Source organism: Manacus vitellinus, unplaced genomic scaffold (assembly GCF_001715985.3).
Source record: "Manacus vitellinus isolate BGI_N305 unplaced genomic scaffold, ASM171598v3 scaffold_6_pilon, whole genome shotgun sequence".
In the NCBI taxonomy this organism is placed as follows: Eukaryota; Metazoa; Chordata; class Aves; order Passeriformes; family Pipridae; genus Manacus; species Manacus vitellinus.
The window spans coordinates 21,969,071-21,995,740 of NW_021940750.1; the positions used below are offsets into that span (position 1 = coordinate 21,969,071).

The 26,670-nt window shown below is 39.6% G+C and overlaps 1 protein-coding gene and 1 long non-coding RNA gene across 26 annotated transcripts in view; one reads left to right on the forward strand and one right to left on the reverse strand.

Annotated features, from left to right (window-relative positions):
* NRXN3 (neurexin 3) overlaps positions 1–26,670 on the forward strand; it is a 935,277-nt gene that overhangs the window by 531,475 nt on the left and 377,132 nt on the right. The window lies entirely within an intron of this gene.
* LOC108641363 lies at positions 9,758–21,851 on the reverse strand. Of its 3 annotated transcripts, none has more exons than XR_001921941.2 (4): positions 21,737–21,851; positions 19,970–20,076; positions 11,372–11,415; positions 9,758–10,107 (listed from the first exon to the last, which is right to left on the reverse strand). It is a non-coding gene; the product is annotated as an uncharacterized LOC108641363 (long non-coding RNA). The 3 variants fall into 3 exon arrangements; XR_001921940.2 differs by having other exon boundaries at positions 11,282–11,415; XR_001921942.1 differs by lacking the exons at positions 9,758–10,107; positions 11,372–11,415 and adding an exon at positions 17,314–17,412.

Sequence of the window (26,670 nt, forward strand, 5' to 3'; positions counted from 1 at the left end):
CCACTGATACTGAGGTGCTGGACTTAAAATTCATTAAGTTAGGGGGCATGTGCCATGTGATTGCTGATTTACCCATGTGTCATAAGCAGGGAGCATAGATGAAGCTGGAGAGGACCAAACCAAAAGAACAACATGTGGAAGTTTGACCTGCTGTTGTTTGGAGATGGAGTCTTCTGTGCCTTTTTCTGCCCCATCAGGACTTTCTTGGGTGTGGGACCTCTCATGCTGGCATAACAGTGCTGGAGCTGCCTTTTGCATACTCTGGTGGCAGGAAGGAAGGCCTTCTGTTGGCTCTGTGGTTCTGGGTTTGAGCAGCTGGAAGACTGAATCAGTGATATAAAGTGTCCTTCACTTGCCCTTTTGGAGAGACAATACCTCCTACCTTCACTGGGAAGAGTTAGTCCCACTCATCTCCCTCATTAGTACTGTTCTCTTTGAGATTTGGGAGTTTGATTCTCCTGTTCTGTTAGTACCTTAGCAGTGGTTCCTGCTACTATCCCTATCTTTAGTTACCTATGAAAGAGTGGTGTGATTTGAATTACTTTTATACTTGTACGCAGAACTCTAGATCCTTGAAGAGAAAAGAAGGTTCTTCAGATGCCACATAGGAGGAAGCTACTCAGGGATTTGGCTATAGGAGAATTAAACGGACTTTATAATTAGTTTTTTTTATTGCTATTATTTTTACTGTAAAATCACATTGTGTTTTTCCTGTAAGACAAGTCAAGTCTCAAATGCAAATGAGCTAACACAATCAAAAAATCTTTTTCTTTGAACAGTTTCTGATACAAGTTTAAAATTGTTCTTTTTACCTCTTTTTTTTTTTTCCTCATTCCACATTACATGTCACTTGCTATAATATTCACAGAAGGAAAACACAGAAGGGACTCAATGCAACCAGCTCTATATTTATCTATCTGAATAATAACAAAATTCAGAGGTGTTTGTCTAGTCCTATATTTAATAATGAGATGCTACAAAACATTTTTGCATTTTCTGTCTTCCAAATAGCTCAAAGCATTTGATCATCACCATTATGAGACAATCTTAGGTCCAAGGAAAGATTTTGTGAACTGTCCACAGCTGACATCCAGTAGAAAATAGAACTGAGGACAGGATCTGTGTCCTGAACCCTCAGGCCACTCTGCCATCTTCATGGCAACAACTGTCATATGTGTGTTCCCTCTTCTCCCCTGTCCCTGCTGTTCCAAGGTCACGAATCAGGGAATTAAGCTTCAGGAGCAAGCATCTCTGCTTGTGAGGCCCCTTGAGCTGAAGCCTTGTTCTGCAATTAGTGCCGCCTCAGCAAACAAGCTCAGACAGTGAAACAAAGAGAAGCCCTTGCAAATTGTAACCATTATCTCTGTAGACTTTCTTCCCAACCCTATGAGCACCACATGGCAATAGGATACAGAGAAACGCAGGCAGAAGTAGATTCACTCATCCTATGGTTATTCAGGATTATGTCTTGAAAGGCCAACCTGCAGCATCCAGGCATCAGAATATTGTCTTAGCCCCACTAAGTGCAATGCAAATACTAGAGCATGATGGCACATTTTTCTCATGTTGGAGATTAAGGTTAACAGAACATGGAAGTGTCCTCACAGCAGTGATCACTATTGTAAAAAATGGTTGATGAACTGGCTTTTTATTTTAAGTTGGTGCATTTGATAGTAGGGTGTGGAAAATAACTACTGGAATGCCTTTACATCTTGACTTATAGATGTGAGCAGACTACATCTAAGCTATATAAAAAGTAACTAAGTAAAGCAAGCCTATTGTCATTTGGCTTAAAATCACCTCACAGAGATCTACAAGTGATATGGTTTGAAGCTGGCTCCCTGCCAAGTCTCCAAACCTTACCACCAGAGTTCCTCCCCCCCCTCAAACCTCAGGGAGAAGAGGGAGAAAAAACGAAAGAAAACCCGAAACGAGAGAGAGACAGCCAAAGTGAGATATATGAATATATTTACACTTATATACAATTAAAAATAAGGGAAAGGGAAGGGGGAAGGGAAAAGGAACAAAACCAAAATATTATATATATATAAATATCCCAATTAGCAGCCCTATATCTATCCACTAAAAGAGTTAGCAAAGAAATAGCTCACTACTCTCCTGGGACAACCGAGGGTCGCTCCGGAACGATCGCCGGCAACCTCCGCCTCCCAAGGTCGGCAAGGCCTAACCAGGCCTCGCTCCCCAACACGGCAGACTCAACAGCAGGGAACCTGCACCTCCAAGGCGCCGGAAGGAAAGAGAGCGAAGGCCTCTCCTCCTTTCTTCTTATAATCTGGCTTACGTAAAAATCGTAGGGAATACTGGGTAAATCTGGACCCTTCCTTGGTTACAAACTAGTCACCAAGGAAGGCCTAGCCCAAACTACCACAACAAGAAAGGCTCAAAAATGTCTGTGTGTGCACAAACTGAAAGGTTAAAAACCATTATAATTCAATCAGCAGTCTCCTGAAGAATGTATCATTGCTTCCTCCAGGTAAACAGGTATGTGCCTGTCCCAGGTAAACAAATTATCTGCTGAGAATTGTGAATGAGAATTGCTCGTGTGGACATGGAGCTGTAGTAACCACCTGTCATAGCTGCACAGGCATGCTGTGCCTCTGACCTTTCTACAGTCCTTTGGGGACTTTAATTCTTAGTACTCAGCCGCTGGCCTTGACTAGTGTTCAGGGGAGAGCTGTGCAGTTGCCATGGGCTTTGGGCTTCACAGCCTCAGTTTGTTAGTGGTGTTCTTCCAGCAAGGCTTAAGACGTGTAAGACTCCCACCAGACTCAGACTTCTTTTTGGTTCTGCTTAACAACAAATAGTAGACAGAACAGCCTTGACAACGAATGACAGATTGCTAGCAATTTTAAAGGCAGCATTGGAAATTTTCTAGCTAAGAAGAAAAAAGCAAAGCATGCACATACCTGTTTTGCTGTGGTTAGTTGTCCTTATTCTTCCAAACATGGAGCATTGCAACCATTTATTGCTGGGGGGAGCCCAAGTCCTCAACTTGTTTCTCAACTGCAATATGCAGTTCAGGTGTTATTATACATTCAGACTTTTCTGACTGCTGTTTGTTAAAAGTTAATAGCCACATGATGTTTTCAAGTTAATTTTATTTCTGCAGAGTGGTAGACTTTAATCAATCAAGTCTAATTTACTGTGGGTGAATTACTAATATCTAATTCAGCTATACTATTTCAGGCAGGGAAAAAAGTCTTCTTCAGTCACAGGAGGTTGCTGTTCAGAATTAACTGGTAAACTAGGGCATACATATTCTTCAATGAGATACTGATAGCATTTGCTGCTTCTTGCAAGAAGAGCAAAAATTATATTCTGAGGGTTGAGTACGACAATGCGATTAGTTGAATTTTTCAAGCTTCCTATTTTAGAAGCTTCGCTGAGATTTTCTAAGTCTGTTGGGTCTCCACGATGGTGTAGGATTGGTTGCTAAAGCAAAGGTATTCCAGACGCTTCTGGGCTTGTATGAGAGATCCAGACAGTTGCTTTCCTTATAATACCTCAGAATTTATTCTGTAGTTACTGAAGACTGGGGAAGTTAAATAAATCACAAGCACGCTCCTGTTGGAAAAGCAATATGTACTATAATTGTTGTTTTTATTATTATTTCATAGCTTTCCAGGTGTTCTAAAATCTGGTAAATATTTTGGAGCATTTGAAGCTTTTCCAAATTGATCATCCTATCTGTGATCGCAGACTGGCATTGGGAGGAATATAACAGTGCAGGTTATAGTGCAATAGCAGTGAAATGAATGGCAGTAGCAGAAAGGGAATAGTTCGAAACATTTGGCAGTTGTCACGTTTAGATACAGAAACAGATGAGCCATTGATTTGATTGAGCCGAGAATTTCTTGTTTCATTGTTCCCCTATAAAAATTTTCAGTCAGCTTATGGGATTTGATAGGACTCTTAATTAAAGAGAACTGACTTTTTTTTTCCCCCTTATTTTTTTTTTTAAAGACAGGTTTTCATCGTGTTTGTGTCTTAGTCTTTTAGTAAGTAGCGTTAAATGTGAGGATGTAAAATTCTGGCTTCTCTGTATGTCTCGATACAACTGAGGTAGCATCTCTTGCAGCATCTTCAAAAGGAGAATTTCAGGAAGCATAAAAAATTAAATTAATTACATTGTGGTTGTAATTCAGCAGAGGGATTCTAGTCTTTCTGGAACATGGAAGTATTCCTCAACCTTAACTAAATATTGCATTGCAAATCATTGCAGCTATATGTTGTGCAGTTTGCTGCTTTCATGACATTATAGGGTACAAGAAGTCCACCACCAGACAAGAGTGGGAAAGAGTAGGAAAAAACTACAAAGCTTTAGTGAATTACCTCCTTTGTATAGAAATGTACTTCAGATTGTGTATGAGAGACCTGGGTTAGTTAATGTGCCAAGGTTAGATTTAGCTAGAGCTCTGCATAGAAGATATATCGTTTAGCATAAGCATGGGGTTCATCTTGGTGTCAGAAATCCCTGCCCATTCTAATGATACTGTTTCCATAGTAGCTAATGCACTTCAGAAAAGAGGGAGACAGGAATCAAACTCATGACTAGTACGGATGTCCCAAACTTATGATGATATAAACTCTGGCACCCACATTGTCACGTATCTTTCAGTGTGTGGTATGTCTAGGAAAGTCACAGAGTAGAGCACTAAGGTAATTAAGCTCTCCTTTTTCCTAAGAGACTGTTCTGATTAGTCACTGCTAACAGCCTTGTCTTCATTGAATTCATGAGAAAGAGCTTGTTTTACCAAACTAAGCCCCTGCCCTCAGAGTAAATACTGGCTTAAAACTTATACTGGCTGAAGTCTGAGTGCTGGAGTTCTGATGATCTCTTGTTGGAATTAGTCTTGATTTGCAGTCATTTAACTTTTAGTTAATTAGTCTTGATTTGCAGTCATTTGCAGAATTGAACTTAATAACCAGTCTCTATGTTGACCTATTGCATTACCTACCTTGTGTATACGCTAAATTTTGTAGCAAACATCCTGGTGGAGCACAGTATGGAGTCTTACCATTTTCCTCCTGGCAGTATGCATCAAAACAGGGGAATGTATCTAGTGGAGTATATTACCATTGCTGGTCTTTGTGGCACACAAGCTTTCCCTTTGAAGGGGAAGTCCTACAGAGGACTTCCTGTAACCTTTCATTTTAGCTCTTACTACTTGAATTTTATGTGAATCTGTCTCAATCCTCTGTTCTTATCTATTTGACTAAGAGTCAGTTCAGAAAAGGACGTGTATTTATCTGTTCGCTGATACGCATTTCAAATTTGGAGGTTAAGCATGGGAGGATGTGAACTTGGTATCTCTCCCCTTTTTTCTAAAATGGACAGCTAAAAGACACCAGGTGAATTCAGCCTTGGAAATGCCCTCATTGACTCTGAAGGAAATCTAATTAACTCTCTCAGATGTAAGGACCTAAGTGATGATGGATGAGTCCTGGCCAGCATGATTGTGATGCTAACTGTGCTGCCTCAGGTAAAAAAAGTCAGACAGTTTGAATTTGGGCTAGTGTACAATGGTTACCCCCTGGGCTGGTGATTTATTTGGTTTTGGCAAGTCTTGCTTGAAGCCATGTATTGCACTCAATAAAGGACAGGTAAGAGTGACAGATGCTTTTGAGGCTTTTTCTTATACCAGTGCTGCCAGTTTGTGCTTGTTTCTCTTCAGGTATTCATATATTCTTGCATATACAAGGGCCAGCAGTAGTCCCATTAATTGTTTAGAAAAAGGAAGTTCCAGTGCATACTTTCTGGCTTTTTTCCACAGTTCTGTGGGGTTGTTTTTCTGTGTAACAGTTTTCCTGATTTTTCTTTTAAGTGCTTTATTAAGCACAGCTTCTGGGAGAGGGTACTAGCCTGACATCTAGAAAATCTGTTTATAAGTTCAGTTCAGCCTCTGCTGTTTGATGCTGGCCTCCTCATTTCACATTCTCTTTGCTTAAATTCCATCTTTTGTTGAATGAAAAAACTACTTCTTCCCCTTCTTGGTGAAAGATGCTCTCTAGGTATTATCATCATCACCTTTGGACCACTCTGAGGAGGACAGACAGTCTCTCAATATGTTTTTGTACTCCTACACCATCTGTTTTGCTGACGTGTTACAGATGAGATTTTGGAAGAGAGGGAAGTGTCTAAGATTTTAACTTCAAGTCTTAGATTTTGTTTACATTTTCTCCTTTCAGTAACTCACGGAAACCTATTTCTGTTCTGGCTTCATCCATCCTGAAACAACCCAATTACACCAGCTGAACAGATAATAGAGATAAAACAGACTGCAGAATTTTCCCAGGGCTTAAAAGCAGGTAGAAGGGCCATTTCTCACCTACCAGTGCCAGAAGCAGGAAGCTAGAAGTGAATCAAAGAACTCCTGAGATGCAGCAGAGGTACAAAGAAGTAAGTAGTTAACACTGACATGACCCTCTGAAGCCTGGAGGCCCAAATTTATATTCCCTTGTCTTCCTAGGAGATTACATGGCCGCAATGACCATGACAGCTCTTTTCGATAAGACTAAAGATGGAAAAGGTCTAGAAAATCACAACTAGTTAATTCCTTCTGCAGCACTGGTTGTCCCTCTGCAGAACACTCCTGGTAGCTTTATGTCTCGTTTCACCTCAGGCAGGGTGGTTTCTGGCATATTGACTCTTTAGGTTAGAGCAATATTCCCTCTCTAAACAAATACAGCAGTTTCTTGTTTGATCTTTTAGTATGTTCCCTTAGGCTGAATAGTCACATTATTTTTCCTGTGTCCAGGAGGCTACCACACTCCTCCTTGTTCTGCTGCTTAAAGAAAAGTAGATGTCACAATCATGAATTGCCTGCAGTGATTAGCACTTTTACACTACGGGAATTCTATGTTGATTTTATTAAAACAAAGCTGTATTCAACTGATTAAGATCTTCAGGAAGGCTTTTGACTTACCTTGGAGGTGAAATTGGCCCACTGAATGAAAAGTAGTACACTACTACTTTCTGTATTTGTCTAAGCTGATGCTTCACTGAATAATGTGAGTCATTATTTACGTGGTATATTAGAAATAATCATTGACTGGTGCTTGTGCTTAAGTCAGAAGGGAGATTAACATGCTTTGTGTCTTGAAATAATCTTTCTTCATCTCCAGACTGTGCCAGTTCTCTTGCTTAGTTGAAAACCAGGAGCTACACTGAAAGTTGTCAATTAATATTACATACTGTAACGGAACAGGCTGCTGCAGGGCTGCCCCACAAAACACATACACACACAAAACTTCCTGAGGAGAGAGTTGTCTGCTCCAAAAGCAAAGGAGCTGCAGTAAACTCACTGGCAGCTGAACATGCCATCTCTCTGGGGTGATGTGCTTGTGTTAGCGAATTTGCTGATATAAACTACAGGCTCTTTCTGTAGCACATTTCCCTGCTCTCTCTGTAGCACATTTCCCTAAAGATTGGAATGAGTCTATGTTGTGAAAGCAAGCTTCAAAGCATCTCTAGTGAGCACAGAAGACTTGGTAGTAAAGGTAAAAAGCCAGGGATGATGTAAGGGGGAAGGGAGCCAGGAAGAGAATGAGGCAAGAGAGAAAATACACAGAGAACTGTATTTGTGAGTAGGTGAGAAATTCCTTTGAGGGTACAAACTGACTTTATGGCCAAACACGTTTCAAAGGGCTGGTTGAATCAGTACCCCAGTGAGCACCAGCATGTCTGGGCTTGCTTATAATTTGCAGCAATCTCTCTTGTCCTTCCAGCCTCTTGTTTTCTTCTTTCCCTTTCATTTTCCCTGCTGATCTTTAGCATGTTCTCTGGAAGTAATGCTGCAACAGGGTCTCTAATATGACTGAAGAGCTACTGCAACTAAACTTGCTGAGAAATTATTTTTAATGAGCAAAAGTGTTGCACTGAAGCAGTGAATTCCTTCTCTAACACACAGAAAAAGATCCTTACAGTGAAAATCCTGCAGGAAAACCTCTTCAGATGAATTGCTAGTTAGAGAATAAAGCAGTTAGGTGAATAAAAGCCTGATTACATGTCTGGAGGTAGAATGTAATTAGAATCAGAAGAAGTAAATTAATAATTTGGCTCCTACTTCTGACTGAAGGCTGTGCCTGAGCAGTTTTATCCAATACCTGCTTCTGAAAAAGCAGAAGTATTACAAGAGGCAGAGTATTCAAAAGAGGATTTTGATCTGCATTTGACTGTCTGCTTATTTGTCTCTGAACTGGGACTGTAAAGTGGGAAAGAGGCATTTCAAGCTGTTGTCTACACAAGGTGTTCAGTTTGGACAGGGCTCATGACATCTCCAGTTGCTCTGAGACTCTGTGATGGTAATATGACAGAATGACATTACATCTCTGCACAGGCTGGCAGCATGATGGCACTGCATTAGATAGACATAGTAGGGGCATGGAGAGTTTTCACCCTTATTGTGAACATCATATTCCCTTTGGTCAGATGGGGCTAATGCTCAAAAATGTGCAGCAGACTGCTGAGCTCCCAGAGCTTCCTCCTGGCTCCAGCTTTGAGAAGCTGCTGCCTCCCCTGAGCTGCCTGCTCTAATCTCAGTCCCCAGGCAGCATTTATTTAGCTTGGAGTAAATGGTTTGTATTAACCTCACACAGACTTAAGTGCTGCTTACATACCACTTCCCATTTATTTATTCCTTTTTCTCATTACAGTTTTGCCCCATTTCCCTTGGGCTTTTTTTTTTTTTTTGGATCTTCGGGTCTTTCCCTCCAAGCCAGCAGTCATATAGAGAAATCCAGGCATAAATGTGAAAAGCTCACATACCCAATAAGCCATCATTTTATTTGGGATATGCCTACTGGGTCATTGTAGACCATTCCAATCCTGGAATCTATTCCCAAACAGGAAAGTACAGTCTCTCCATTTGGCAGCACAGGGCTATCATTCATTTAAATACATGCAAAAAGCCCAGTGCCAACTATCTCTCTTGTGCTTGTGACCACTCAGCCTCCCATCGTCATCCTGGGTGGTTCCCATCACTAACCCGCTAGAGCTTCCAAAATGGGGATGGTACCACCACCTCTTCTAAGTGACTAGTAAACTGCTGTATGCAGCCTAGACTGTTAGCAAAACTTCTTTATCCAAATTAGCTTGGGAATGGCTCTGTTTCTAATCCAGCTGGATTTCTCACCTCTTCTTGTTGAATATATCTGAACTTTGCATTTACAGTGTAGCTTCTGTTTGGCTGCAGGGATAATGTCATCTCTCTGCTAAAGACAAAGTAGTAATTTTCCCCAATGCCTGACACACACACAGCAGTCATCTTTTATATTTTCCCCAATAGTAATTGCTACTTTCTTTCTCTTCTGGTTTTTGGTTTGTTTTTTTTTTTTCCCAGACAAACAGTATTAGGAAGCCTCTAAATGAAACATGTAATTGCTTTCACCTGTAGTTTTGCAGAAAGCCTCTGAAGTTTTAGTTGTTGTGAAACTGTCCATCTCCTGTCACAGATCTCCCTGCCATGTTAGTTATAGGATAGTGTGACTCTGCCTGCCTACCTTTTTTTTAACTTTGTAACTAAAGACAGCATAGTATTCAGTTTATTAAGATAATTTAATGTAAATCTATGATGACAGTGGTTTTCCTTTAATATTTTCTGTCTGATGGTCTTAAATCACATTTATGCACATTAATGAATTGACTCCAATGGCTCCCAGTGGAGGAACACAAGAAAAAAGAGATTTCCTTAAGGTTATACCGGGAGTCAGTGTCAGAGTCCCTTCCAGCTGAACCTTACCTGTTGGCTTTGAGTTAAAATTTTTAGGGAGTTCACTTTGTTGTAACAAAAGATATTCAGTGTGTTAAGAACCTAACATCTCAATCAAATGTCTCAAATTTTACATTTTAATAAGCAAAGAGCAAAGAAGAGGACAGAAATAATTTTTTTTTCATATAATTTTTTTGGTGTGAGTGTAACAGACATCTGGATAGGAAGAATTTACAGTTTCGATTTATAGTTTGTGTATCCAATGAGCTGTCTCTCTTCAATATATAAAATAGAGATGCATGTGAAGTGGTATGTCACTGTCAAAGCACTCAAGTGTCATCAAGGGCAAATATCCATCCTTCTTTACCTTTCTGTTCTGTAAAAAAAAAAAAAAAAGAAAAGGAAATTCTTATCTAGGCACACTTCCTTATTCCTTCAAATTTTATCTGGACCAAAATTTGTATTATTATGGTAATTAAAATGCTCTTATTTGGTTTTTTTTTGAAGGGGAAAAAAAGGCTGTTTCTCTTGTTCCTGTCTACTCTAGGTAGCCAGGAAATAACATGTGCAGATGTGTCTCATTGTGATGTGATCACAAGTTAGTGCTGAGGTTTTATTGGGTAATGTTTTATATTTTCTCTTTTGTCCCATTTTGGGCTATAGTTTAAGTAGAGATAATGTAGCCAAACCTCTGCTTTCTGGACTAGGAGTGTAAATCTAGGGTAAACAACTTGGAAAAAAGAAAAGGAAAAGGAAAAGGAAAAGGAAAAGGAAAAGGAAAAGGAAAAGGAAAAGGAAAAGGAAAAGGAAAAGGAAAAGGAAAAGGAAAAGGAAAAGGAAAGGGAAAGGTTAGGGAAGGTTAGGGAAGGGAAAAAAAGAAAAGAAAAGAAAAGAAAAGAAAAGAAAAGAAAAGAAAAGAAAAGAAAAGAAAAGAAAAGAAAAGAAAAGAAAAGAAAAGAAAAAAAGAAAAGAAAGAAAAGAAAAGAAAGAAAAGAAAAGAAAAGAAAAAAGAAGAAAAGAAAAGAAAAGAAAAGAAAAGAAAAGAAAAGAAAAGAAAAGAAAAGAAAAGAAAAGAAAAGAAAAGAAAAGAAAAGAAAAGAAAAGAAAAGAAAAGAAAAGAAAAGAAAAGAAAAGAAAAGAAAAGAAAAGAAAAGAAAAGAAAAGAAAAGAAAAGAAAAGAAAAGAAAAGAAAAGAAAAGAAAAGAAAGCCCTACCATACAAGAGTACAAAAGTTGTTACCCCAAATATTGCTGTGACATAGTTGTTCTAAGCAGCAGTGGAAGTCTTTATTATAGAATAAACTATATTCTCTGGGATTGTTGCAAATTTATAGATTTATGGCATTATAACAGTTGAATAATTTGTCCCATTTCATGTTACACTTCCATCTACTGGGACACTTCAGCACAGCAGCATCCCCCCACACTATTATACTTTCGTATTTTCAAGTAGGGTACAGATTCAAGTTCATATATTCCTTCTACATAGAAAATAGTCTGTGGGGACTCGTCTTGAGGCTGTTATTCAGACTGAGCACCCAAAAGCTTCACCTGGCACCCATTACAGAGGAGGGTTAGGAGCAGAGCAGAGTAGCTGTTGTTGGACTTCCTGGAACAACTGGATTTGGCCAGCACACTTACATAACCTCAGCCTTGCATCTTCTAATGGCAGGCATCTTCAAGAGCTGAAATAACAGCAATAATTTCCCTTAGGGGCTTAAGCAGGTCATGAATTTCCTCCTGCAATGAGCAATAGTCAGTCTGAAGTGACAGACCCTGTCCCAGCATACTCTAATATTAACTACTTCTGAGAGGAGAGGTTGCAGTGCAGCAGCCAGGTGTTGTGGGGAATTGGTAGTGAACAATGAAAAATACTTGGAAGGGCAAGTACTCATATCTTTTTCAGCACTTGGGAAAAGGGGCTGTTGAGACAAGGAGAGCTGCTCAGCCCAGCAACATTCCCCCCAGCTCCGCTTTCTGTCTGAAAGCTTTGAGAAGTTTATGGAAGAGCATCTAGCACTGTCTAACAGGGAATTAGGCAGGGGTGCTTGCAGAAAAAGGATCAGGAGATGGGCTTTCATAATTGAAACAGAAAGATAAGGAAATATATACACAACAGAAGAGTGGCAGAAAGGGAGCTCTGAGAATAGGCTTAGGAGCCAGAGGCTCAATTTGATTTCTCACATCTTGTTCTGTGGTTAAGTCACATCACTCATCTGTCTGATTTTTCTTATCTGTGTAATGGGGGACATATTACAGATCTCTGTTTAAGTGGAGGTCTGAGAATTAATAGATGCTGATAGAGTGCTTGGAAGATGAAAAATTCTGGGTATTACCACAGCAAATAGTAACCCCTTTGACTCATTTATGGTCTTATTAACACCAAATGCCTCTTCGGCTTCCTGTCATTTTAACTAAGCCTCCTTCTGATCCTATTAAACACCAGGGGGAAGTTCCTCAGCTAGTGTCAGTTGTCACAGCCCCATTGACTTCAATTATTTCTCTTGCACAACATATTTCATCCAAAGCACTTCAAGTATTTGAGAGATATTGGCCAATTAAGCATCACAACCTCTACGGGAGGTACAGAGTCATACCACAGTTAGAGAAACTTAGAAAAGAAAGGTTAATCAACTTACCCAAGGTCAGGAAGAAAGCGTAGCAGAGATAAGAAAAATGGAGCAAGAGTTGTGCTCATAATTCTGGACATTGCCTTGACCAGGTTTTGCTCTGTTTATCGGGGTGGATCTGAAGCCACTGTTCCAAGCTCTGCCTTTTTCAGGTTCTTACTGGTATGAGACAGAGCAGGAACTTGCTTCCTTTTCACGCTCTCATACCCTTTCAGTTTCTATAATTCTCATTTTATTAGAGGCATTGTAGGAAAAGAATTATGGAGACTACATGTATAAAGGCTGATTCCTCAGCTAGTATAAATTAGAAAGATTTCCCAAAGGCAATGAGAGTACGAGCACATATACCTGAAGATCTGGTCCCAAGGGCTTATTTCTGACAGAGTAGGGCTATAAGATACCTAGGGATTTTCAGCCTCCAGTCACTTAGGCAGAGGCTTTCTGTAGCTGTGGGAAGCTAAACTGCCTACTGGTGATTGCTTTTTCAGTATATTGCAAGCCAGGACTTTATCAGCATATGTGCAAATGATTCTCAGTAAGCTGGTTTGTGCCCTTATGCCTGCTAAAAGTCCAAAATGGCTGCATCAAATGGCAGTATTTAGAATAGCTCCAAGTGGAAATACTTCAAATATCCACAGTAATTCTGCTCTTTCTGAGATGAGAATTATGGGTTTTTTTCCCAGTGCAGGGAGTGTTTGTGCAACTTCAGCATTTTATTCTGCAAATTTAGATCCTCTTTCAGAGAAACTAGTGAATGCTGTGATAGTAGAGTTTGATGTATAAATAGCCAGCAGACGAACATGAGGAGAGGCAACGAATAATTCACAGATGGAAGAGTTCGAGATCAGTTTAGACATAATGGCAGAGCAGTAGTGCAGAGCTGAGAAGCAGTGCTTAGCTTGGTCAGCACTCAAAGTGAATCCACAAGTGCAGTTCTTAATTATATTTATAGATTTAAGTCCAAAACCAACTTTTTGTTTGTTTTTTAAAAACACAAAACCAACCAAAGCCACTCGCCCTCACCCTGTGAAGTTTGCTGTTTTGATGCAGTGCTCATAGCACCCAGCTAGGAAATAATAACATGTTATTTGGTTTTTTAGTTTTTAAAAGCTACAAACAAGTTGAAGAGGAAAGCCTGTCACAGCTACGACAAATTAATTGTATTTATAAGCTTAAGATCTTAATTTCCTGAAGCAGCTTTAAATGCAGATAGTGTGCTGTCTTTGGACACTGAGTTAAGACTAGTTTATATCAATATTCCAGCTAATTCTTATTTAGGTAAAGAATAACTGAATGTGCTGTTTCCATACTTGGGAAAAAACAACCCTATCTCTATAAAGCCCGTGGAAATACTTACATTGAAGTAAATACATATAGATATGTTTGTACACACATTTAAATAAATGCTGGTCAAAACCAGATCTAAGGACTCATAGGAGCACTGGGGGAAGGGCTGAGGTGTGTGGAAAGGGAAGCAAGAGGAGGATAGGGCAGCTCAGAAACTCAGATTGATTACCTATGTAATTCTCTTTTTGCCCCTCCACACACATGTACTTCAGAACTAGAACTAGTACTTTTTTGAAAAAACACTGCCTAAAATCCTTAACTTTTTTTTTTTCTTCATCCTTATGCTAAGATTTAACATTACCTTGGGCTAGACTTTCCTGACCTTGTCACCAAACATATCTTGATATAAAAACACTTGGTCAGGACTCTTACGCTTATGAAAAGAGATGAAGCTATGAAAAGGATAAGGCTCCAACCTTCAACTCCAAGCTGGAAAAACTGCTTTTTTACTTCTGCCACATCGAAAGCATGCTCCCTAGGAAAAGGAAAGGGGAATTCACACGCTTTAGGTCAGAAGCCACATATGAGCTATGTGTTTGGTCTTCAAGAGAACTTATATCAGGCATATGCTCCCTCTTAGAAATTTCTGTCACCTGTGATCTCCCATTCCATCTTAGCTTAAATTTTTTCTATTGCCATGGGAAACAGAGGTCTTGACTGGGAGGAGAAGGGAAACCAGCATAAGAGAAATCTGGAAGTTGTCCTATATGCTTGAAACAATGTCTTGGAAAATGTTGCCTGACTATTTGGAGGTGCTAACTGCTTAAGAAGGTAACGGTGTACCATGGAATGAGACAAGTCCCTGTCCTCCAAAAAGTGAGCGCAGAGTGGCTTCAAATGTTCCCCATCCCCAGCAAATGTGTAAAAGTGCCAGCATCTCTCTTAAGGGGAATAGAGCTAAGAGCAAATACACATTAGAAAGTGCCAAAATATTTTATTGTTAGGTGCAAAACCTGTTTCTATTGACAAGTGTGACAGTCTTTGCTGGTCTCAGATAACAGGACCCTAGGGACTTCCCGTTCACTGGAAGAATAAAAAAACAAGAGAAAACATTTATGTACAAGCTAATACTTTTTGCTAGAGCTTGCACAATTTAGCTCAGACCGGCTACAGAACACTGAAAGACCAACTTTACTTTTACATGGTATTTTAGAAGTCTAAAAGCACTCCTTTTGCAACAATGTCTCAAAGACTTAGAACCACTTGGTCAGTCTGAATCCGTAGGAATATATTAAATGTATTTGTATTGTGTGAGTAGATGGGGTCCTACTATCACAAGCCTGGTCGGGTTCTGAGAACACAAAAATAAGACATTTTGGACTGATTAAAGCCAGTGCAACATCACTTCCTCAGCTTCCCCTTGTACAGTCAATGCCTCAGAGTTAAGTCCTGTACTTATTCATGGAAATTCTCATATGAGACCTGACAATCTTCCCATCCTTGAGACAATGAGAGTCAAAATCTTTCTAGTATTCCAGTTGTGGGCTTGTGCAGAGGTATCTCCCTAGGGGGATCCAGGATTGCTTCCAAGAAATACCATTCCTCCCCTTCTACATTTTGGGAAAGAGAGAGACATCAAGACTTGGGTGGCTTGCAGTGGGCTGCTGCCAGTTGAAGGGGACCACTGTCTTGAAGTTACTGGCCTCCAATACCTCTCTGTAAAAATTGTAAGGATGCGCCCCTAAAAGAATTTCTGTATGATCATAGGCTCTGTAGTAATTCAGGGGTTTTTTTCCTGGCAACGTCCTGCTAGAAAGGCTATAGCTAAGGAAAGAACACTTTTCTTCTCCTAAAACAGTTATTTTAATCCTCAGTACCGTTACAGTGTTTTTACAAGTATCTATCTACCTATGCTTTAGGGTGTCTGTCTAGGTCCTTGCATAGAGAGCTTTCAAGAGATTGCTGCTCTGGTTGGTCTCTCCAAAACCATGGTCTCTTTCATATCCCCATGCCCAGAAGAGGGTATTTAGGACTTCTGCTGATCATGGGTTGTTCCCTGGTGGATAGGAGTATCCTGTCCATCTTGTTCCTTTTTCAAGTGCTGTTATCAATGTCATACTTGATTAGGTATCAAAGCTTTTGAAAATACACACTGTATGTAGAAACAAGAGGATGCGATGTGAGGATTTGTGAGTCATGCTGCATAACCTGGTGGGGTATACAGAAGAGGCAAGCATTCTCTCCAAGGGTCATTCTCAGAGGAAATCTCTGGATCTCTCTGTTCAGGTAATATTTTTTTGGTCAGGGAGAAGAAATGCTATAGGAACTCTGTCACCTGGCTAGTTCAGTGTTACTTCTGACATTTATGTAATATACAAATATGGTTCTCACTATCACATTTTCCAGCTCTAAAGAAATGTTAAAATGCGTAAAAGCCATGATGTTATCATCCTTTTTGATTATAGCATTAAACAGTGTATTAAACCATTCCCTTTGGTGTACAATTCATACCTCTTAGCCTGAAGGTGCATTTCTTATTAAAATGTCTCAGATCCACATATTGTGAAATAATATCCAATGAATTCTCCCTCTTTATTTATGTATTTAAAAGAAGTTGTTAAGGGATTAGGGGAAACAGATGAATTTACTGTCTGTAATAATGTAAGATCATAACAGGTACAGTGCTTATTATAAGAGTTATTTTCTAAGAGTTTTTTAGGCATTTCATTCAGATTGGTTTTGAAATGAACACTTTTCCAGATGGACTAAAAACTGTCTGAATGTCCCCAGGACAGCATGTTGAGTTGCACATAAGGGGTCAGTAGAGTTGGAGGATGATTTAGAAAAGATTGGGCTGCAAGATTTTTTTTTTTTTGCTTCCAGTTAAAATAGCCAAGGTTTACAGAACTAGTAGTTTTGATTACCTCAGTTTAAATGACTTGAAACAGTTTTAACACTGATTGCAGAGGGTGCTAGTCACTCTTTTCCTGAAACTCAGCTGCCTGTAAGCGTTCTCAGTTTAACACCCAAATATTGAGGTACCTAACACCAAACTACAGTAACAAATCAGTCTGGCTGAACAGCTGCAGTGCTAATGTGGAAAGGGGTTAAATAATAGTCATCAGTTCTACTGTCAAACTGGAAGAAACTGCAATCCCCAGGGGGAAAAATCTCAGACAATGAAAAATGTTCTGTGTTGGTGGATTTGCCTGAAGAGTTACTTGCAGAGCTTATATTAACAAGCTTATATCTTGCGCCAGTAGCCAATTAGCTGTACTGGGAGAGATCACCTTTCTTCTCGGTATAATTTTATCTGTAACTAAGAGATTTTCCTCAGAAAACCTACCTTGTCTACCTTTGCAGAGGTAGGCAAGGGGTGAATAATTCACCCAGCCAGAGCCATACAGGGTTAACTACTTGTGTGAGCACTTCCATGATCAGGTTCCAGCAGTGCCCAAACAGCTGAACTGCCTGCTCAGGGCATCATTGTGGATTTGTTCCCTGAGTATTTTTGCCCTGAATGATCTGGCCCTTACCAGGCATGTTTGCAGTATGGCAAATGGCTCATTTTTTTTCTTCTTTTTTTTTTTTTTTTGCCATTATATTTCCTTCTTTTAAAAATCACTTCTTTTTATTTAATTTAAAAGTTTAACAAAATAGGATTTTGGCCTGTAAAAGTCTAGACTTCTAGGATGTAGCTGGCAGTCTCCTCGTCCCATTATCTGTTCTCTCTTTTTTTCTTTCGCTTGCTGTTCTTTTTCGGCACTGAAAATGTAATCAAAGTCACTGAGGCCCCAGTAGACCTCTACTTGTTGATTAAAATTGAATAAACTAGACAAATTCTGGTGGGAATTGAAGGCATTTATGATGACTACCTGGCATTTTTCTCTGCCCTTTTTTATGTACTTGTCACTGTATTTTCCCACATCAATCTCATAAAACATTCTTTTGCTCATGCTTGAAATACTGATATTATCCTACAGCAAAGATAAAAGCACATCACAGAGCAATATGGCTTGGTGATAGAATTATCTGCAATACACAGAAATCTCTACTGATGTTTAGGGCTGGCATGGTATTAAACACATTACTTTTGCTGACAGGCATTTTCATTTCCTTGCATCATGCAGGTAGGGGAATTTGAAGGAAATCTAGTTTTCTCTTCTAGATTTGTTCAATAAAAAATGTAAAACAGAAATGCCAGTGGATATGGTAGCATCTCTTTAAATCAAAAGGAACTCACCGAAAGTCTAAGTTTCAGAGAAGGCTATGTGGTTTTATGTGTTTATTATATGTTTGTGTGGCTGTATTTACAAATCTATCTATCTAAATATTTAAATAAACAAAAGAAATATTTATATTTATATAAATGACTGTATAACCACAATATGTATATAAACAAATAGCTGTTCCCTATATAACAAATCTGAAAGAACTGGGGGCAGTCCAAAATCAAGCAATTAAAAATTAGTGTCAGTGAATCTTGTGCTTGTTTGGTCTTTATGATGTGATTTTTTGTAACATCTTTACTCATTATTTCTCCTGTATGACTTTCTCCCCATGCCGTGCACACACACAAAAAAAAGAGCTTCTGGAATAAGTTTGGGATCTGCTCTCAAATTGATAGCCTTGTACACAGGATGCCCACTTCAATTTTTTTGAAGTGGGTTGTGTAGTGAATGAGGTGAGGGATTCTTACAAGGGAGGGACACCTCTTCAGCAAAGCATTTTCTTCCTACCCCTCTTTCTTCCCAGGGTCACACTATGGTGGTTACTAAGTTACTAAGATCATTTTTCCCTCAGGTCACCTCTGAATTATGTGTTCCTTGTGTTCCAGTTCCTATAGCTTTGATGGAAACAATATTGAGCCCTGAAAACAGGAATTAAGTCAGCACTTCAAAAGTGTAAGGTGCTATAAGGTGCTAAGTGCTCTGTGTAATCAGAACTTGCAATCTGAATTTGCACATTCAGTACTAGTGGACATTTTGACTTAATTTTCCTATTCCTGAACTCAACATTTGTAAAACACCTGAGAAAGGTGTTGTCCAAAATAATTAGTTTTTGCAAAACAGTTCAGTGCTATGCTGAGTGGCACCACAGAAATGCCCCTGTGGAAATAAATTACTCTTCAGAGCAGGATTAGTATAGAATGCAGAAGTGGCCACCAATGAAGCAATGAAGATAAAACACAGGATCAAGTAACAGCATCTTCAACGGTATTATTCTTTCTGTGCACTGAGTGCATGAAAATTCACATCAAAAAAGAGTAGTGTGGGATCGTGTAATTAGAGGACGTGTAGAAACATACACACATGAAACTCAGGGACTGCTTTTGTGCTCTATTTGTGCAGGAATTTATGTCTAGAAATCAACAATATTAAAAATTAAAATGGTTTTCTTTGGTATGATGGGAGAGAATCTGATCAAGTGGCTGGGGCAGACATGACCCCCACCCCTGTCGAAGGTCTATTTTGTCACTGCCTTGGTCTGTGAAGTTGGAGGTAATGAATGCTTCTTTTCTATGTACTCTCTGGCAGTAAATTCCTTTGGAATAGTTTGATACTATACATTGCCCAAATACAAAATATTCCTTTGTCGTGCACGATATTTGTGTAGTTGTGGATTTTGGAACAGGATTTTTGTGTGTTTTCAGCGTTATGCATTCACTGTAGAATAAAACTGAGTGTTCTGCTGCTGTACTGAATAGGCCCAGAGCTGATCAGAGCATGCTGAGGATTTTGTTCACCTCTTGCTTTAGGGAGAATGGGTCTTCTGCAGTCTAGAAAGCAGTAGCTTTGGAGCACGAGAATGAAGTCTCTTCTCCTGCTACACAGCTGAGTATTCTGCATGAATCTGGCATAAATTATTAACAAGCAAACCCTAAGTTTTCTGTAACTGATGAGGGATTTACAAAACTTCTGAAAACTGAGCGGAATATAACCAAATATTTATTTATGCCAGTGTTTGTGTCTGCAATGGTATTTGTTAATAGGCCGAATAAGCAAGCATACAGAAAATGAGATATCACTGATATCACATAATCAGGCAGTTTCCCCAAGAAAAGTATAATTTTACCTGAATATCTGGCACAACTGACACAAAAAAATTGTGCTGATCCCTAACCTTTGCTAGCAGTAGGCCTTCTTATTGCTAGTAGGCTTACTGTATGTGACTTAGTGTAAATACCCCTTGCTCGAGGACATAGTGGAGATGAATTGTATGTGGGCTGCTGGGTTCACACTGGCCAGGGGCTCTTATAGCTCGTTTTGCAAGGGAACTGCTGAGGTTAGACTACAGAGGTTTTTTTGTAATTTAGTCTTACCTGCCGGATATGACCTCAACTTTTTTCTCAGGTCTAAGGATTGACAGAAAAAAATCCCAACATTTTCCACTCATCAAAAGGTCAAAAATATGTGATCTGGTTAATTCCTAGAAGGTAAGAAAATACATGTAATTTTATAGAGCTCCTTTTAGAGCAGAAATACCAAAAGAAGGCCTCTTGTCACCATTTTTGGCTAGACTGGAACATCCTGTCTTTTGAGTTCTGTGGGAGAAACAGTTACTTTTCTCAAGAAGCACTGAACCAATGTAAAAACTTTTAATCCTGTCCAAAAAGAACAAGCCAGGTTATCTCCAGCCATCCCCTTGAACGTGCCAGCCATTATGCCAACATATGAATATATGAATATCTACATAGAAACACACCCCATAAGTGAAGGTTGATCCTTTGCAGTGGAGTTACATTACCTTTTATGTTACTGCTTGGTCTCGGTAATGTTCAGGTCAGTGCTACTGAGTGTGTTTCTTTGTGTGGCAATTTACGTTGTGTGCAGGGCTCCGGGGCACAGCATGGGGGATCATAGGGCTGTAAGTTCTGCAAAGCCTCTGTGTACATCCATCATTTTCAAGGCAGCAGGGAAGCTCATTCTTTTTGCCAGGTTTTAGCTGTGGAGCTTGGATGTGCCTCCCCCTCGGAGCTCCTGTCGAACTGCCACACAGGGAATATTCCGCATTCAGTGCATCCATTCTGCAGCTGCCTGGCAGAGCACCAAGCTTGCAGGAGGGCACAAGAGAAAGCATAACCCTGTTTAAAACTATTCAGGCTCATCAGCAGACTGTGGTATTGCAGAAGAGGAGAGGTGACATAGTTTCATAGTTTGTCCTTATGCAAATAAGGTGCCAGCAGCAAGAGTGAAAGGAACTATTTCCTAAAATGGAGAAATACTGCAAGCAGCAAGGTAAAGCAATCGGGTTATGCATGTACTACTCTTGTTCCTTGTCCCATTGCAGTTCATAAAACAGGGAGACAAGGAAGAAAAAAACAAAAGGGAAAGAGGCAGGAGAGGGGAGACCAAGGAAGTAAGTCAGATTCCCAGGAAGATGATTAACTTTAGGAAAGCTAAGGCAATGCAAGGGAAAGCACTGTTACCTACCCAGGTTTTACCTAGACGAGAAGGCTAATAACTAGCAGTGGGGCCAAAAAACAACTCTACTTAAGCTTTTCATTTTCTCACTCCAAAGGCAAATAAATGCATATTTAAATGATCACAGCAGTTAAAAACTGCTCCAGTGAAGTAACGTTCTGTTACATCTGCCTAGCAAACACCTGGGTTTGCTTCTGCAGAACAAGAGATTTTTAAATGTTCACTGATCAAGAATTCTGGTTGTTTTTTAAATGTGAAATGCTTTTTTATTGCTAGTGCATAGTTTAATTTGAGGCCACTTGTGGTTGATGTATGTCTAAAAATCTGATCTCCTGCAGGCACGTGATGTCATTATATCTGCTCATTTAATTTTTCTGAAAAGAAATTTTCTATCTACTAGAGATTAAAGCAGCCCTGCACCCCCCACTTTTCCTCTCTCCTTACCCAAGTCCAAAAGAAAAAGGCAAATAAAAGAAACACTACTATATTAAAAAAAAAATAAAAAATCACTCTTGTTGCATGTGAGGGGCCAGCTCTGAGATTTAGACTTCAGAGGATGTTAGTTTTACTAGTCTGAGCTTCTGGATTCTTCCTGGAATGGAAAGACCCACATTTCTGCTTGGGAAAAGGCAACACTGTGGCAGATGGTGAAAAAGGAGAATTACTTTTGTGAGACTTCATTTTTTCCTGTATAGAAGGTCTCTCTTGAGGTGAGTGTTGGAAGGAGGCTGAGAATGGGTCAGGTTGCAGTGGAATCACATGCACAGGTAGCTTGCCGAAGGTTCCTTTGCAGCGTGTTCAAGGTTCCCCTCCTGTGATGTCAGGTCTCTTAAATTCGATATCTGACTCTGCTCTTATGGGTTGAGTTATAGAAGTCCTGTAGATTATATGCATTTCCTGTATTCTTGTAGATTATACAATGACGTGAAGAGTAAGTTTTTTGATTAAATGCCATCGCATTTTGGGACCACACATCTCACTTGACAGTGGTGCAGGACAATGTAATGCATTAATTCAGTTCTGCTCCTACTGGTGCATAGTAACAACATCTTGCAGCATGTTTTGTTGAACAGGCTACATGATGTGATAATTTCTTTGAGCCCTATACTTGGCTGCAGAACAAAATGGGATGCTTCTCCTGACATCTTTCTGGTAAGACCAGAAATGCAATCTATAGTCCAGGCTTTTTAAGTGAGAACACCAAGGAATGAGCCAGACTGAGGAGATAGGAGTGACCTTTGGGATGATGAAATGACCATGGTTGGTTGTGCTAAAAGGGAAGTAGCTAAGGCCACTAAGCACAGTTGGAATATGCAGTTATTCCTAATTCTTCACTTTGTAGACAAGCCAGTGCTGTCTGCCCTCATCTGTTACCACACAGGTCCCACAATGACTGACCATATAACCCATCTTTCTCAGCATGCCGTTTCTACCAGAGTCATATCTACATGAGCACCAGCGTGGAAGCTTGAGCTGTTACCACTCACCCCTTTTAAATGAAGTTGTTGTAGTGGCCCTGTTTGTGGCAGGTCTAATGTTTTGCCTCGGCACTGCCTTTTCCATGGTGATGCTGCAGTTGCTGGGGTCAGAGCTCTTGAGGAATAGTCAGTCTTTAGGTTCATGGTAATAGAAAAGCAATGAATATGCTTCAAATGCATTTAAAAAAAAAAAAAGTGAGGGAGCATTTATGTTCTGTCACAGAAGGCCCCTTAGGTCTGCTAATGCCCTAGTTAGAAGAGTTTTCATCCTTGCATTTACCCAAGTATTTACCTTTCTTCCTGGCTTCCATGGGCAAAGCCGTACCATGCACTATGGTGTGTGATGCTCCAGGAGAACACTAGGAGCTCTGCTGTGGGTCCTTACATTTGGCTGACCCTGGAAATGGTGAAAGGCAGTGGTCTGCCTTTTTTAAAAAAACATAAACAAAACCAAAACCAAAAAACAAACCCCAAAACCCTGACACCAAACCAGAAAAAGAAAAAAGAGCAATCTATTTTAGATATGGGAGAGAAAAACATTTGGAAAGCTTTTCACTTAACAAGGGTCTTCTGTGACATTTAGAAGCATTTATACAAGTTAAAAAGGAATTTGGCACCTTCCCACCTCACTCATCAGGGTTAGAAGACAGAAAGCAACTAAAAAGACAAGATTACTTGATATGTTGCTTTGTTTTGTTCACATAAAGTGTTGTGCCGTGGATGCTGGCTGAGTACTATTACAGGCCACAAAGAGCCTTGACAGAGGAGTCATATTCAGTCACATCCAGGGCTTGCTTTCTAATGAGGAAAGATAATTATCGTGCCAATCTCTGATCGCCTTTTACAAGGCACATTTAATCTGAGGGAAGATAGGAGCATCTTTTGTCTCGTACAGACTTGAGAGCAAGGCCAGCAGGTGTAACAGAGTAATCACTCTGAAGGATTTGTTCATTATTTCCCAGAAAGAGGGAAAAAGTCTTCATGTCACTGTCTCTTCTGTTTTCCCTGCTCTTGAGTTCAACTTGTGCAGTTTGATCGTGGTGGCCCCACTTCTTCAAGCACCTTATATCCTATCAAAAGCTCACTTGACAAGCATTTATTACTGGTTAGACAGCCAAGTAGTCTCCCTCCATTCCCTGCCCCTTTCTCTTTAGAAGAGAAAATTTGCACTGCATTTTGATGGGAACCTGATGATGTGCCGTATGCTCTGAGACATCCTTGGCTGTAGAGCAGTATGCTGTATGCTTGCATACATTTTTGTACATTATAAATGACCTCCACAAATGTGCATACTACTGGGTTCATATGCATGAGTGTGTGTGTGTCTTTTCTTTGAAACACTCAGATGCCCATTCCAGGGGAGTATAGAGATGAGCATATGCTCTGGGAGATGTTGACTTTTACATACTTGAGTGCACGCATGTCTACAAATGTATGGCTTCTGATTATATGGGAACTCCAAGACTACAGGGCCAGCTGTAACTTTGAGAATTGTCTTGAGAATTTTTTTGTGTCATTTTCTTACTAGTAACAAATTAATGGAATTCCTGGTTTTTCACACTTCATAACATGGATTATCTCACTGATCCTGTTTGCCAGGTGGTCTCACATTCACACCAGAGGGCTTGCCACTGGGTTAAGTGGCTCTGGGTAGCACTCTATAAATGCCTCGGGGAAAAAGGCAAAAAGAACTAGGTGGTGAAATAGAGCAGTTTTAGGGAATTGCATCTTTTAGGACAAGGTATTTGGAATCTCAAGCAACTTGGTCAGATATAGAAGCTTGAAAACAGCTCCAGCTAGTGCATGAAGTGTAATTTCAATAAGATTTAATTTATTTTATCATCTTTTACATTACAGTCAGTTCTTTTATAACATTTCAATGGAGGTTTTTTCCAACATGACATAGGTTTCTGCAGTGGAGGTGCACACTGAATGTGAAGACGACCGGTGGGACAGTTGTGCTTTAGATGCTGGGGAAGTGAGTTATGAATGTTACCTGGATGTTACCTGGATTACTTCAAGATCAGTAATGGAAAAGTTGGTAGGATTCACTTGCTGGCTTAGCTATGAGTATTGCCAACTCATTGCAGGAAATGGAAGGGTACAAACCTCACAAGCCTTCAGTTTTACGATACCTGCAGTTTTATAACTGCATTGGTTTATATGTGGTTCAGGATCTTATCCTTGTATAATACTAGGTCAAGACCAGTATATCTTGATCCCATAGTCCACTGAATAGCAATTTTTCTTGGATTGTAGCAAGGTCCAGCAATGTGGAAGAGAAACACTGACCTCTTTAGATTCATTCACAGTATCCCTGGCAATACACATTTCTCTAAACACAGGCTGAGAGACTAAAATCACACTATTGGCTCTGAGGGGAGAAAACTGTGAGTAAATCTTATTGATCCATATCCCCGTGTCCAGCTGCTGAAACAACTGTTGAAACAGGTGTGTCTAATTTTAGCTTTTGAAACAGTTGGGCAAAGTGTTGGCCGTGTTTCAGTAACTTTTGCTTAAAGAGAAGGCAGGTGGCATTCTCTGAACATGCTGCTATTGAATTAGAGAGACCTATTAATATCAGTGAGTCAACTTAACTTAATTCTCTCAACCTGCTAACGAGCATTTTGGAAAGGATTGGAGAAGAATGACAGGGTACTTTGAATAAACCAAAAGGGAAAGAGATTGCAGTGTGTGTGTTCTAGCAACAGCAATTTAATCAGTTTAGATGCATCTGTGCTACCTGTCACTTTGCTGGCTGTTTGTATTTCTTTTGTCTGGGTGACCTGAGGCATGTATGTCCTAGATGTATTTTTTGAATGAAGGCATACTCCACTGAAGTAAAGATTACACGTGAACATGAATAGACTGGCATGTGTGTGAGAGAGAATGTTAAAAAAGTCAACAACCTGCTCTGAGTGATTTGTGGTTTTTGTTGCAAAATCAATTATTCAAAATTGAGGTGTGCTGGAAAACCATGTAACATCTTCCCCTTTCTGCATTCAGTCTTTTAATTACAGGATCAGGATCATGTTATTGTAGACTCCCTATTTGTTAGTGAGACAGAAACAATCATCAAGTGAAACAGATTTGTATAATTAGAAAATTCTGTAGTTTGGGAATCCCCTCTTTTAATTGAAATAAAAGTTAAGGTGTCTATTGAATAATGAAGAGGAAAGCAGGGGATTAGTAATTAAAGAACTCAAATGCCTCGAGTTGTGTTCCTAGCTTTGCAGCAGGGTTCTAGAGTGATACATTTTTCATAAAAACAGTATGTTATAGAAGTGAGTGCAGAAATAATTGATTGTTATCAGTGTATACTTTTATATTGATTTCTTTGTGTACCCGAGAACAATGGCTTTGAAAGCTGGTCACTATGTGTAGTAGACTGTGAATGCCTCTCAGAAAAAAAAACTTGTTGGAAAGAAGAAGAGGGGGTAGAGAGAAGATATTTTAAAAATGAGGCGTTTTGTCATGTTCTTTAGCAGCATCTGATTGTGCTAAGGAGGGTATAAGTAGTATCTAGCTCCTCCAGATGTCAGCTATTTAGAGAGACACACACCAGAAGTTCTGTGGACAACAAATGATTGAATCCCACACAGGATGCTCTTCTTGGCAAGAGAAGAAATGGGAGTGAGTGGGTGAGCCTGTGTGTGCTACTGTGGAGGATGGGATGGACAATTACAAAAATGGGAGATAAGGAGATAAATGAATATGGATGAAGGTAAAAATACCTGCTAAATGCCACTGTCCTACTTGGATGATGTGGAATTGTTGCCTGGTTGTCTCAGTGCTTTGTCTAGTCTGATTTTAACCCTATAAACTATTTTACCATGACTTAGATAACCTAAGCTATTAAAAACTCTGTACAAACATCTGGATATGTATTATTTTTTGTCTGTAACTAGCAACCTAAGAAAACCCAATAATGAGAGTGATTTGTTGCAATACAGCTTGCTGGGGGAAAAAACCCAAACCAAACCAAAATTATTAGATCATCCTCTGTTGAAAGCAGAAGCCTTTCGTAGTTTTATTTCTTTAGGTAAAAATTTTGTTAATAAGTTCTTTAAAGCTCAGTAGTATTTCTGGGGATGGGTAAAAGAGTTTCATAGAACCCACAA